Raw genomic sequence first — 15,610 nt, 5'->3', positions numbered from 1 at the left:
TAAACTAGCCCAGGGGGGAGGGACTTGCGATTCTGAGAATGGGTGGGTGAAGGTCAAAACGATAAAATGTGAGGTTGGCCAGGGGTGGCGGACTATCTAAGGCTCTTTCGTGAATCCTCTACTATGAAGCATTGGAGCCACCTGCAGAGAGTTTAACCACTTAAGCCTCACCCTTGCACCCTGACCACAGACAGGGTTTTACCCCAGCACTTGGTTCTGCTTCCTTGGTTCTCAACAGAACACCAGATTTTCTGGAATCATGCTGCCAGCTGTGATGTAGGTTTTAGGCACTGGGAGCTGCTCAACCATGGCTGACCCATTCTCTTCAGAGGTGTGCTCCTCACTTAGGCCTTCAGCCATGGTGTGGTAACTGTCTAGTGTCTTCTAGGGCTCTCCATCTCTTCCTGACCCTGGCCCCACCAGTTCAACTTGCATAAAGTGAAAAGTCTGGCCCAAACAAACCAACCAACAAACAAATACCGTAAAACCTTGGATTGTGAGGAACTTGTTTCACAAGTGTTCTGCAAGACGAGCAAACATTTTTTTTTTTTTAATTTTTTTTTCAACGTTTATTTATTTTTGGGACAGAGAGAGACAGAGCATGAATGGGGGAGGGGCAGAGAGAGAGGGAGACACAGAATCGGAAACAGGCTCCAGGCTCCGAGCCATCAGCCCAGAGCCCGACGCGGGGCTCGAACTCACGGACCACGAGATCGTGACCTGGCTGAAGTCGGACGCTTAACCGACTGCGCCACCCAGGCGCCCCACGAGCAAACATTTCTAATAAATTTCAGCTTGATAAGCGAGTGATGTCTTGCAGTACGAGTACGTCACATGTGAACGTCACATGATCACGACTGAGCCAGTGGTTCTTGAAATTCGCCTTGAGACACAAGTGCTTTGGATTGCAAGCAGGTTACCGGAATGAATTATGCTTGCAAACCAAGGGTTTACTGTAACAACAACAACCTCCCCCACAAACGTTAAAAGTATATGCTAGCCCTTACAGAAATCAAAATAGCATACAAAACCATTGCAAAATACAGTGTGGCATATGTTCAAGAACAGATATATAAATATATAGATCAATGAAGAACTCAGAGACAGTTCTGTCAATGTATACAACTTCATATACAATAAATGAGATGCCACAAATCCATAGGGTATTGACAGTGGGTTTAATAGGTGAGATTGGAAAAAGTGGCTCACGATGGAGAAAAATAAAACTGGGTTTTTACTAATGCCACAATTAAAGGTCAATTTCAAAGGAATTAAAGACCTAAATATAGGTAGTAAAATGGTAATAGTAAAAAAAAATGTAAAATATCTTTGTGACACAGAAGTAAGGAAAATCTTATTACTTTTTTTTTTAATGTTTATTTATTCTTGAGAGAAAGGGAGAGACAGAGCATGAGCAGGGGAGGGGCAGAGCGAGAGAGGGACACAGAATCCAAAGCAGGCTCCATGCTCTGAGTTGTCAGCACAGAGCCCAACGCGGGGCTTGAACTCACGAGCTGTGAGATCATGACCTGAGCTGAAGTCAGACGCTTAACCGACTGAGCCACCCAGGTGCCCCAGGAAAATCTTTTGAAATACAACCTTGAATGAACACTTTCGGGGAAAATATGATGAATTTCATGACATCCACATTAAGGATTTCTGTTCAATAAAGGATGCCATAGACAAAGTTAATAGATGGCACTATGGGAGAAGGTAGTTAGAGCATCTAAGTCTGACAATAAGGAGATTCTGCAGAAGAGTAACCACAAAAGAAAAACAGGCAAGAGATATAAACAGACGATGCAACCAGAAGGGGAAATCCTAAAAGCCATCAAGCCTATGGAGGGTTGCTCAAATTCGTCAGCAATTGGATAAACACAAATTAAGTGAATGAGCTATCCCTATGTACATACTAGTTTGGTAAAAAGTGGGAGGCTGGGAAATGCCAAAGAGTTGGCCAGGATGGGAATTCGAGAATAGAAGATCTCTCAAGAGCCTCTGGAGAGCAATTTGGCGCTTAGAAAAAGAAGAATATGCACAGATGTAAGGGGTCACGCACAGGGCGGTCTTCTGCACCATTGTTTACAATGGTGGAGTTGGAAGCAATTGGAAGGTCCGTCCCTGGGTCAGTGACCGGGAAAGGTGTGGGCTTTCATACTGTGCACGTTAGATGCACCTTAGCGACCAAACTAGAGAGGCATAGTGATGAATGACGAAAGGCGTAAGAAATGAGAGGAGGCATCTGCCACAATTTACATAAATGAAAAACACATGCACCTAGAACAACAAAGCCCATTTTGCGAGAATACAAACAAGCCAAAAAGATACACATTAAGCACGTTAGCATGCTTGCCTAGGGGGAGGTGGTTGCGAGTTGGGGAATGAGAACGGGAGCATGGGGATAAACGGGAATTTTTTCAAACTTGCCTTCCAGGACAGGCAAGCTACTTAATTGGGTTTGGAGGGAGGATCATTTGATGCGATGCTCTCAGGCTGTCAATTAGGAAACAACAGGCGAGGTGTTTGGATGCGTCAGATCCCTGGGCTCGTCGTCGTCTCCGAGGCTGGAAATAGAATCCAGAGCTGGAGACGCTGCCTCCCGCAGACGGGGTCAGAGGTGCTGGATGCTGGGCTTCTAATTGGACACACTGTGTCAGAGAGCAGAGCGGAGGCTTCCAACACAAGGCACAGGATGCCCGTGGAGCCTCTGTGACGCATTTGAGAGAAAAAGCGAGAAGCGAGAAAGCGGCAGTGACACCCCTTGCATCCTGTGATTAAGCCCTGGGGGTTGGCCATCAGTGCTGTTCTTTTACAGTTACAGCTGTGTCAACTGTCACCCCGACTGTGTTCCTAGATGCCCTTGGGCGTCAACGGACGTTATTTCCAAAAACACTCTGCAATGTCCTGAGGGCGTGCTGAGAACACAGACGCCTTCTTTCGGACAAAGATTAAAAGTAAGCACCGGGCTGCATTATAAGCTTCAAAGTTGCTAAGAGACTGCGTCTGAAATGTTCTCAGCACAAAAAAGAAGTGATAATTGTGGGACTTGATAGGGGTGTGGGTTCTGCTGTGATGGTGATCACATGACAATGCATCAGCATAGCAAATCAGCACGTGGTACACTTTAAACTTAATGTTCGGTGTCAATAATATCACAATAGATAAACTAGGAAGTAAGTAAGTAAATAAATAAATAAGTAAAAGCCCATACACCCACACACAAAGCTCGCTCCCGACCACTTACAACTGTCTCCCTGCCAAGGTGGAGCCCCCATTTCCGGCTCCTTCGTTCATGTTCACATACAGTTTTACCCTTTTTTTTTTTTTTTAATTAAAAAAAATTTTTTTTCAACGTTTATTTATTTTTGGGACAGAGAGAGACAGAGCATGAACGAGGGAGGGGCAGAGAGAGAGGGAGGCATAGAATCGGAAACAGGCTCCAGGCTCCGAGCCATCAGCCCAGAGCCTGACGCGGGGCTCGAACTCACGGACCGCGAGATCGTGACCTGGCTGAACTCGGACGCTTAACCTACTGTGCCACCCAGGTGCCTCCAGTTTTACCCTTCTTACGTGGCCTAGGTGGTTGAGACCCTCGGGTCAAGCAAGTGGCCTATTTGGGGCAGGGCGGACCAAAATGCTTATTCACCAGTCCGTCTGAGCATGTCTCTCCAAGCCCCCAGACCCCCTGCACACATTATTGATGCCTATGGCATACATGCTAGTGACGCAGACTTAACTGGCATTGAACTTACCTCTCCAGCTGAGGGGCTCTGAAGCTGGTCCTGCTGGCACTCCCTTGGCATCCTCTGTGTCAGGGGGGCCCTGGGTCCCTGCCTGATCATGCTTCTCTGTATCTACCTGGTTGTTATGGCAACGTTTCTGCCTCACTCTTCCTGTGTGGTTCTGCTGGTCCTAACGGGACTGGGAAAATTTGCGCTTTTTTAGAGCATCTCTCAAGAGCTAGGTATAGGGCTAAACAGGTAAGCCCAGAAAGATATGGAACCTTCTTTCAGGGAGCTCACAATCTAGTGTGGCAGGGGTGGGGGTTGGGGGGTGAGGCACATAAAACAGTCACAGAAATGACTGAGGGAAGTCTGGTGATCCTGTGTTGAAGGATACTGGGGATTTTTTTTTTTTTTTTAATTTTTTTTTCAACGTTTATTTATTTTTGGGACAGAGAGAGACAGAGCATGAACGGGGGAGGGTCAGAGAGAGAGGGAGACACAGAATCGGAAACAGGTTCCAGGCTCTGAGCCATCAGCCCAGAGCCCGACACGGGGCTCGAACTCACGGACCGCGAGATCGTGACCTGGCTGAAGTCGGGCGCTTACCGACTGCGCCACCCAGGCGCCCCATGGGATTTGTTTTAACCAGTTACGGTAGGAAGACAGATTCAGAAAAGACTGTTACGAAGGAAGAAGTTTTTTTCCCCCGGTTTTATTGAGAGATCATTGACATACAGCGCTGTAAAAGTTTAAGGAGGACAGCACAATGATCTGACGTATAGATATTGTGAAATTATTACCACAATAAGTTTAGTTAACACTCATCATCTTATATAGATCCAAAAAAAAAAATAGGAAAAAAAAAGATTTTTTTTGAAAAATCTAAGAAGGTTATGTTTACAGAGCCTCAGAAATAGGAGATACCACACACCACACGGGGCCACATGGAGAAGGATCAGGGTCAGGGAGGAGGCAGAAAGCGAGAGGGAGCAGGCATGGCCCAGACCCTTTACTGGGGTTTTGGTGGGAAGGAGTGGGCAAGGCAGGGCTGGCATTCCGAGTAACTTTAGACAGTCTGAATAACTTCAGTGGACTCTCGATGGTAGGTCCCTAATTGCCCAGTACCTGGCCCTGGGCTGATTTGGTGTAGGGGGAATATAGACTTGGTGTGTGAAAATTTGGTCAGAGACGTAGTGGGGTGTGGGCTCTGGGCTGGTTGGTTTCTATACCAAAGGCAGGCTTCCGAGGGGAGTCGTTTGCTTTCTTCGGGAAAAAGCCAGCCTCGCAAGAACCAAGGCCGGGACCAAGGCCTCAAATGCCAGAGCATCAGGAATACAGAAAATAAGAAAATATTGTCGATTCAGTAAGCAATTACGTTCTCTGAGAGTCTGTAACAAAGGACCCTGCTTTAACCGGTGTCAGGGACGGCTTCCGCGTGGACGTGATGAGTACGGCGAAGGCTACAGACTGAATGGAAATGAATTCGGAGGGGTTAGGAGCCACATTTCACATTTCAGAAGCGGCATGTGCCAAGGTCCTGGGGTGGCAGAAAGCACTAAGTGACTGAGGAACAGAGACGTATGACTGGAGTGGGAGGAGGTGAACTTGGGAGATGAGCAGAGGCAGGCTCTACAAGGATTGTGAGCAGTGCTAGGGATTGGGATATTAATTTGAGAGGATCAGCTGGCCCTTGAAGGACTGTAAGTAGGGCGCGGTCAAGAACCCACATCCACCTGCTTGGCTGGTCTCTCACACATCACCTGGATATGAGCAGAACCCTCCTCTGGGTGGGTGGGTCCAGTGAAGGAAGGGACCTTCTAGTGGGGTTTCCTTTAGCCAAATTTTGCAAAAAGTTGAAAGATTTGATGAAAAGTGGCCCTTCTGCCAGCAAGCACTCTCTCCTCCTAATGAATGGGAGATTGGTATGCGGAGGGGCACAGAGATGAAGTCAGGCTGGCTTCTTCCCATTAAAAATGCAGGAAAAACAAGTCAGCAAGGCTGTAAGGCAAGGAGATGCAAAACCCAATTTGGAGCAGTTAGGTGTAAGGTCCAGGTGTCCAACTGGGAAGTTGTCGGAGAATTAGTCCCACAGTGGTCTTGGGATTAATGTCTCCTCCTTAGAGTCCTGTGTTTAAAATACAGAAGGAACTTACAGAATGAGTAGTCACAGGGATGCAAGGTAAAGCATAGGGAAAACAGTGGTATTGTCGTACGCTGTGCGGTGACAGATTTATGGTGGGAATAGCATAACATGTGGATGTGTCCAATCACTACGTTGTACACCTAAACTAACGTAACATAGTGAGTCACCTAAACTTCACTCAAACAAGAAATGCCAAGGGGTGCCTGGGTGGATCGGTTGGTTCAGTGTCTGACTCTTGATGGCAGCTTGGGTTATGATCTCATGGTTTGTGGGATCGAGTCCTGAGTCAGGCTCTGTGCTGTTGGCACGGAGCCTGCTTGGGACTGCCTCTCTCCCTCTCTTCCTGCACCTCCCCTGTTCTCTCTCTGTCTCTCAAAATAAATAAATAAATAAATATTTTTTAAAAATACACACACACAAAAAAATACAGCAGGAACTTGATCTTCTGCCTCTGGTTCACTTGCCTTCCCAACCTGATTTGTTTTGTTTCCTTTGACTCTTCCCTGGGTAGCTTTAGAGGACTTGCTTCGGTCCAAACTTGGAAGAGAAAACCAAAATGAACCAGTGGGCCAGAGTGGGAGGCAGTCAGGCAGTGGGGGGAATGCACTCTGAAGTAGCCTGGGGGGACAAGGGGGGGCAGATCACAGAGTAGCCTCAGGAACTGCCCTGCTCCCCGGCCTGGAGGGATCCAGGAGAGGTTGGGGTGCAGGGAGGCTGTCGGTCCCCTCTGCTAGTTTACGTATCCGGAAGTTTAAACCCGAGTCTCGGCAGTGGAAGGAACGCGGGACTTGGAGACCAACGATCCGTGTTTGGATCTCTGTTCAGCCACATTCTAGCTGCGGGGCTTTGGGCAAAACAACTCAGGTTTTCCCTTTCGTTGTCTGCAAAATGAGAAGATTGATCTAAATGACTTCGTTTGCAAGAGATGGGGGTGGATTCCTATCCGTAGAGCTACCTTCGCAGGATGTGTGAAGAAAGGGTCTCTTTAAACTGATGCTCCCGCCCTCAGCTTCAACGGAGAGCTCTTCATTAAAGGCTCTAGCTTGAGGCAGTTAACGTTCTCATTAAAATGCAAATTCATTCTCCACGCAGCTGCCCTGGTAGTTTTCCTTGTGTTGTCATCTATTTCCTTTCTCTACTTAGAAAGTGTGACGGTAATAAAACCTAAATTCCTTAACCTGGCATTTCAAAGCACTCTCTTATCAAGACCCCAGCCTTACTCTAGCACTATCCAGCAGGCAATGTGGGGGCGTGGTCGGGAGGCAGGTGCTGCGGGGGCGTGGTGAATAGGCTGGCCCTGTGGGGGCGTGGTCAGCAGGGATGGGCTGTGGGGAAGTGAGAAGGCTGACAGTGTGGGGGCGTGGTTGGGAGGCAGGTGCTGTGGGGGCGTGGCTAGGAGGGGAAACTGGCCTGGGGTCCTCTCAGCTTGGCTTAATCCAAACGCGAGTTTGGGAAAATTATGAGGTATTTTGCGCCTTCAGTTTCCTTCTCTGTCAAGAGAATAACAAGGGTACCTATCTCGTGAGAGTATTACAAGGATAAGTATTATAATTTGTTCAAAACACTTAACCCCGTGACTGGAACAAAGTAAACATTTAGTAAATGTTAACTGTTTTGCGGCAAACCGATATCCGTTTTCTCCAACAGATCTATTTCCTCCTCACTCTGCACGTTGCTCATTTCATCCACTCAGTAGAACATGTTCGTACATCACCTTTTTTTCTACCTGAAATCTTTCTTCAAGGTCCTGTTCAAATGCCACCATATCCAGGAAGCCTTTCTTGAACTTTTGGGAGAATTAATTACCCTCACTAACTCTTGGCTCTTTCCTTGTGCCTCTCTTGGGAATGTATTTTATTCTGTTTTATCCGACAATGATTTATGCATGTACCTCTTTCACCCCACCTCCATGCAACCACCTTCATTCCCAGCCACCAGCCTGTGAGCGCTAAGAGGGCAGAGAAGACAGCTCATTCCTCCTTGAATAATTCAATTAGTTCAATAAACATTTGATGAATGAGCAAATGATGGGATGAATGCATGAGTGGAAGGTTACTCAAATGGCGCTTTCTGTCATTATTACAGATTGGTTCTATCAGAGAGCAGGACTTCAAGAAACTTGAGTTTCAATATGGTTGGTGCTCATGGGATGTAAGGCTTGAGGTTTGAGATGCAGCCATGGAGAGGCAGGACTGTGTGGGGCCAAAGAAGGTGTCGGGTCCCCAGACAAGTGCTACTTTCTTTTTAAATTAAAAAGAAAAATAAAAAGCTCTGTGGCCTTGGTCTGAGTTGATGGCGACACGTAATTACACGAGAGATGATGAATAGACAAGAACAAATGCTGTAAATCTGAATGTAGCAAAGCCCATATCCATCTTGCCGGATTTTGCACCTCTAGGTAAAACCCCCTGAATTGATAGTGGCTCTTGAAGGAGGGAATTGCTTCTCTCAAAGATTAATGGAGTGATGTGGGAGGCCGAGGCAGAACATATCCTGTAAGACCCAATTATACAAAACTGGGTTCCAGCAATCCCAAAATTGGCTTTAGATTTGTTTAGTGAGGATTCTACTTATTTAAAAGATGATCACCAAAGTCTCAGGTTTAACTTCACTTCACTTCACTGATCACATTTTCAAGTGGGATGGAAAAGTGGGATTATTCAGGTGAAACTGTAATCTCAGGACCAATAGGGGGTTGAGAGTTCCTATAACTGTCCAGCACAATCACCGGGTGCTCCGCTAGCCCTGGGGCAGCAAAGACAAAAGTGGAAGAAACTTTCTGGGGTGTCTGTGGAAAGCTTTCCATTGTCATGGCCTCTGGGAAATGACCATCAGTGCCACCACCAATGGGATGCTGTTGACATTTTATCCCTTTTACTTTCTAGGTTTCTCTCATGCTCCATTCCAGTAGTTTCTGTCAGCTTCTCAGGGTTCTCTTTAATCAAAACTAGCAGGCCCATCCCAAGTCTCCAGAAACCGTGGGCCTCCCTCACACGTTTTCTGACCTTGAACTTAATCATTGCTCTAGGTTCTACCCATCAGTCTTTAGCTACTTAGAATCTCTCTCGTGTCCAGTTCCTTGGCATTCATGATTGATTTAGGATAATTTGTGGGAGTGGGGAGGGGCTTCCTTTTATCTAGCCCTATGTTGAACTACTACGTCCAAATGCATCCATATCTCCAGGTTCTGGAACTGGGGCGAGCAGGGCCAGATCTCGTATCCAGCCCAGGATACCAGGAGGCCAAGTCCTCAACCCCAATCACCCCGTTGCCTAGGAAATGGGGTCAGTCTGTTTGTTTTCTTTTTCTCCCTTAAGGAGGAGCGAGTTGCTATAGAAAATTGTTAAGATCTCGTAATGTACCAGGCACTTTACATTTATTACAACTTTCCATTTAATCCTTGTAAGGGTAGGAAATACTACTAAGAGGTACAGTCACAAATCATACCCAGGTAATCTGACCACAGGCCATTTGTGTTTATCTATGATACTCCCTGAGATTCAGCTTCCTCACCAACAAAATGGTGATAATATTAGTTTGAATCACAGAACATTGTCTATTTTCAATATTTTCAATATAAAAATGACAGTTTCAGATAGTTCAACATGTAATATCCCCTGCCTTATAAGTTAGTTGTAAAGATAGTCTTTGTCAAATGTCTGACACATAGCAAACTTAATTAACATTGGCTGTTTTAATTGTACTGTTTGCTTCATTTCTTACTTTATGTGTGTGTGTGTGTGTGTGTGTGTGTGTGTGTGTGGTTTTCTGCTCCCTGTGTTATAGCTATAGTAGTGTGTCTAACACTTGGCAGATAGTAAACCCTCAATAAATACCTATTGAATTGAATGGGATTTAACAGAACTTGTAAAGAAAAACAAAACAAAATGTGTGCCGTATTCTATGAATTCCAGAGTGGATGTCATTTGTAACCAATAATTGTATCCATCCCATCTGTGCTCTCTTTTTGTTTTTTTATTGGTTTCAGGGGGTAGAATTTAGTGATTCGTCACTTACATACAACACCCAGTTGTCAGCACAGCAAACACCTCCTTAATGCCCATCACCCATCTAGCCCAACCCCCTGCACCCCTCCCCTCCAGCAACCCTCAGTTTGTTCTCTGTATATAAGAGTCTCTTATGTCTTCCTCCCTCTCTTTTTATTTTGCTTTATTTTTCCTTCCCTTCCCCTATGTTCATCTGTTTTATTTCTTAAGTTCCACATATGAGTGAAATCATATGACATTTGTCTTTCTCTGACTGACTGATTTCACTTAGCAGAATACACTCTAGCTCACCCATGTTGTTTCAAATGGCAAGATTTCATTCTTTTTGGTTGCCAAGTAATATTCCATCGTATATATAAACCAGATCTTCTTTATCCATTCATCAGTGGATGGACATTTGGGCTCTTTCCATACTTTGGCTATTGTTGATAGCGCTGCTAGAAACATTGGGGTGCATGCGCCCCTTTGAATCAGCATTCTTGTATCCTCTGGATAAATACCTAGTAGTGCAATTGCTGGGTCGTACAGTAGATCTATTTTTAATCTTGTGAGGAACCTCCATACTGTTTTCCAGAGTGGCTGCACCAGTTTGCATTCCCACCAACAGTGCAAAAGGGTTCCTCTTTCCATTTGAGCCCTCCTTATTGGTGTATGGTTAATAGGTCCTACTTTAATTTTTCTCATCGAAGACTTCTGAAAAGTGGTTGTCTTGTTGTCCTGTCGTGGCTACTTGATAAATGCTACAAGCTCCTAATTTCAACACCCAAAGACCAGGATATCCTGACAATAGAGAAAATCTTGGCCTTCAACAAGTGTCTTTCTTGTTTTAAAAATAGGTCTATGCTTTTTAATTTTTTTAAAATTTTTTTAACGTTTATTTATTTTTGAGACAGAGAGAGACAGAGCATGAATGGGGGAGGGGCAGAGAGAGAGGCAGACACAGAATCGGAAGCAGGCTCCAGGCTCTGAGCCATCAGCCCAGAGCCTGACGCGGGGCTCAAACTCACGGACCGCGAGATCGTGACCTGAGCTGAAGTGGAAGCTTAACCGACTGAGCCACCCAGGCGCCCCTGTTTTTTAATTTTTAACGTTTATTTATTTTTAGAGCTAGAGAGAGACAGAACACAAGCGGGGGGGGGGGGGGCGGTGAGGGGCAGAGAGAGAAGGAGACACAGAAGCTGAAGCAGGCTCCAGGCTCTGAGCTGTCAGCACAGAGCCCAAGGTGGGGCTCCGACCCACAAACCATGAGATCATGACCCGAGCCGAAGTCAAATGCTTAACTGACTGAGCCACCCAGGTGCCGGTAGACCCATTCTTTTACTAGGCTTAGTGTCTTTGGGTTCGGGAGACACAGCTAACCTCTGGAGCATGCAGTGTCTTCTGGAGGAACACAAGTGTGGCGAAAGAGGCTCTGGACCTTGAGATGAGGTTTCAGAACATCCGTGCATCTCACGTGCCTTAAGTCACGCACGACGCGTGGGACCAACTTGGGTTTTGGACAACTGAAGAAAGTGGTGTATAAAATCTCCACTGCCTGGGAGGTTAAGATGATGCAAATTCTATTCTTCTCTTGGCTGCTTCCATCCATCGTTGGCAGCCACGTTCAAAGTTTCCCGGCTACCTGGAATCGTCTGCATCCCCCCTGTGCAGAATTAATCAAGATCTCCTCCACTGCCCCTTGAGTACACATTTATGACAGCCCATTGCATTTAGGTTTGTATAGATGGTTTTCCAAAAGCCATTGTCTCCCACTAGACACTGTGCAGGCAGCCCTCGGATCTTAATCATGTTGTAACACCGATGCCTAATGCAATGCTTGGCACAAGGAAAATAGCCAGTAAATGCTTGTTAATAACAATAGCACTATGCTTACTGTTCTGATTGAATCTCACAAAACCCAGACCTACTATGATGATTTCTATTTTATGGACGAGGAAGCAAAAGCAGAGAGAATAGCCTGATCAGGACTCACAGCTACTGAGGGGCAGAGGCAGATTCGAACCTGGGCAGTCTGGAGCCAGAACGTGCCCATTAACTGCCTCCCTCTCCTTTTAATAGATGGAGGCTTCTTGACTTGTGGCTAAAATGAACAGTGAGGAAGCATGGTTCAGAAGTTAGGAATTCACTGTTGTACGAGGAAAACAAGATTTCTTTCCTCTCCTGGGCTTGTGACTGGTATTGTTCAAAGACCCCCACACCCTACTTCAGCTGATGGGTACCGGTGAGACACGCGGGCAATTGAGAGATTTCAGAGTTGAGGTCAGAGGGGAAAGATGCCCAAAAGGGACTCTGAAGAGTCTCATTCACCCAGAACACTAATTGGCTCAGCAGCCGAGAGGGCCGGGAGCCTTCGGGGTTTGCTTGCGAGGCCCCCTGGCTGCTCTGACCCGCGGCTGCCGGTTGCTTCAGCAGCATCCGGACACCCAAGCGTCGTGACATTTCAGCCTTGTTCCTGAGGCTCATTAGGACAGAGCCAGGGGATGCATGTAATGAATGGCTGCGCCTCCATGAATGCCTAATGTGCAAATTGCTTCCCCCGCGCGCCCCCGTGCAGGGCTGTGCGGGGAGACTGATGATTAAACCGTGAACCTGGCCCCGGGGCTAGGGCGGCGGCGGCGCGCGCCTGAAATGAGGCGTTCGCTTCCATTCACGTCTGCTGCGGATCCGCCCGAACCTCTGCGCCCCAGCGGACCATGACTCACGTCTTATTCCCTGTAGCCGCGTGTGTTTTGACTTTCAATTCATCCGTCTGACGCCACGCGGGGCTGAAGTCAAGACAGCTTGGGGCAGAAGCAGCTTTCCCAGAAGAAACGCCACCTCCGCCGGCTGGAGAGCGGAACTTGGTGCCGGCAGCTACGCAAACTCTTGCCTCCGCTCTTTCTCATTCCAGTGGCGGGGATGGGGGGCGGGAGGCGATGCCTTGCCTGGCAGGGGCGTCCCGAAAGCGAGTCTAATCACGTTGGAATAAAGGAAATGATCTTTTAGCTGGGTTACAGGTTCAAAGTTCAGCCATTGCTAGCCCGGTGTCAGTGAATTCCCAGGGATTGGGAGGTGGATGATAACCAGGCAGGATATCTCTGCAGAGGGCCGCAAACTTTCCAGAGCATTTCTATGACTATTATATAATTGGGCTCTTGCAGCAACTCTCTAAGGCTCTTCTCCCAGGTAATATCACGTCTTTTGGCAAATTAAGAAACAGGGGCTCGGAGGGGCGCGTGGGTAGCTCAGTTGGTTGGGCATCCGACTTTCACTCAGGTCATGATCTCAGGGTTCCTGAGTTCGAGCCCCAGCAAAGGTCTCAGTGCTGACAGCTCAGAGCCTGGAGTCTGCTTGGGATTCTGTGTCTCCCTCTTTCTTTCTTTCTTTCTTTTTTTTTTTTTTAATTGTTTTTTTCAACATTTATTTATTTTTGGGACAGAGAGAGACAGAGCATGAACGGGGGAGGGGCAGAGAGAGAGGGAGACACAGAATCGGAAACAAGCTCCAGGCTCTGAGCCATCAGCCCAGAGCCTGACGCGGGGCTCGAACTCACGGACCGCGAGATCGTGACCTGGCTGAAGTCGGATGCTTAACCGACCGCGCCACCCAGGCGCCCCACTGTGTCTCCCTCTTTCTCGACCCCTCCCCTGCTAGCTCCCTTGCTAGCGCGTGCAAATATATAAACATTAAACATAAACATTTAAAAATAAATAAATATGATTTATTTCTCTCTCTCTCTCAAAATAAATAAACATAAAAAAACCAAAACAAAACAGGGGCTCAGAAAGGTTGCGTAATTTGCCTGTGGTCACACAGCCAGACAGGAGCCTAGTAATATACCTTCCACCATATTTAACTCCTGCTTGTTGAATTTGTTCTGAGGCTAACTTTACTGCGGAACTAAAACATCTTTAAAATTTAAATGATTTTTTTTTTTTTTGGTTATTGAATATAGCATGTTTGGAGATGAGAAGAAGGGAGGGGGATGTGACTTATACAACCAATAGTCCTGGACCCCAAAATGAAAATTAAGCCCCACTCAAGGTTGAACTACAATGTAACACAAAATTTCCAAAAAAAATTAGTCCTTTGAAGAATTTTCTTGTTATCTTTAAGGATTACTTCTACTCCTATTTTCTTAATATTTTTCTATACTGAGTCTTTTGTTAAGCTTAAATGAAAGGAAGTTTGTATCACTGCCTCAACTTAAAAATTTTATCACCTCCATAAATAGGCAATGCAAACCATAAATTCAATAAAGTATAGAGATGTTAATAAATTTCTGTTTAGGTCCTGCAGCCTATAAAAGGCTGTGAGCCTAAGGCCAAAAAAAAAAAAAAAAAAAAGATTTTCAAGTGTCAGAAAACTGTTCAAAACATACTAGCCCCAAACTGAAAATTTCATCTTTATATAACCAGGAGAATGGTACAAAGAATAAATTTCAGACTGTACAATTCAGTTATACTTTTGCCATGTCTATGCCTGACATAAAATCACTTTCAATGGTGCTGTGGCTATGCATTCTGTACTTTGAGACACAGATGTATCTGGTTGACTCTTTTGATAATGGGAGCCCCCAGGGGAATGCAAGACAAAATCCTCATTGCCAACTTATCTCACTATTCTTCCCCAGGTAAGACTATGACTGTTACTCAAGTTGTAGTAATATTTTAAACCACTTGATCTCAATATTTGTATCAGTCAGTTTGGGCTAAGTGAGATACAGTAACAAACAATCCCCCCAAATCAATTGCTTAAAACAACTTTATTTCTTGCTCACTCTGCAAGCCACTGAAAGATCTGGAAGGCAACACTCCACATTGCAGTCAGTCACTAAGGGACCAGGCTGTGTGGGCAGTCACTATCCCAAACCTTGCCTGTCACTGTGGTGAGGGAGAGCGAACTCTGTGGTATGTCCACTCTAAGCTCATGGTCTAGAACTTGTCACATGGTACCACCCAATCAGGAGTCCAAGAGGTGTAGTTATATCATATGGCCAGAAGAAGAGAAAATCAGAAATATTTAGTAACAGTACTAAGAGTTACAACAAAATTTTAAGATTACATATGCATTTGAGCATCTGTTTATGGCTCTGGAGCTGTCTGATAAAAAGAATACTATAATATACACTTAAACAGTTGTGTTCAATTTCATGGGATTCAATGGACTTCACCTTAAAACTCTATGCTCTAATAAAAGGAGTAACTGCATGCAGTGGGGGTAGGGATTGATCAAGGAAGGCTTCGCTAAGGAGACAAATCAACTAAATTTTTTTCAAAGAGTCGAAATGGTGGAGAAGAGTGGTAGACCATTTTCAGGGCAATGAGAATGATGTGTGCCTTTGAGAGAGCAGGACACACACAAGAAAGAAAAAAAGAGAAAGAAAGAAAGAAAGAAAGAAAGAAAGAAAGAAAGAAAGAAAGAAAGAAAGAGAAAGAAAGAAAGAAAGAAAGAAAGAAAGAAAGAAAGAAAGAGAGAAAGAAGTGATTAAAGATGGGTCTGATGACAGTAAGTATACCTTCTGGTAGAGAGGTTTACATAACTGAAGCTGAAAAACCAGGAAGTTAGGACTGGAGAGGTATGGGAGAGCATTGAGGAAAAAAAACTCAGTGAAAGATCTCAAACTGTGGAAAGTTAATCCAGTTGGTACCAGTTGAGCAGAGGAAACTCATAATGGAAAAATGTTGAAAGATAATTTGCTATTATATTTTTAAGCATCAAGCCCTGTGGTTTCCATTTAGTAGGCAATTAATATA

Source organism: Felis catus, chromosome C1 (genome assembly GCF_018350175.1).
Source record: "Felis catus isolate Fca126 chromosome C1, F.catus_Fca126_mat1.0, whole genome shotgun sequence".
NCBI classification, from domain to species: Eukaryota; Metazoa; Chordata; class Mammalia; order Carnivora; family Felidae; genus Felis; species Felis catus.
The sequence above is the reverse complement of the archived record's forward strand: the minus strand, read 5'-3'. Positions refer to the sequence as shown.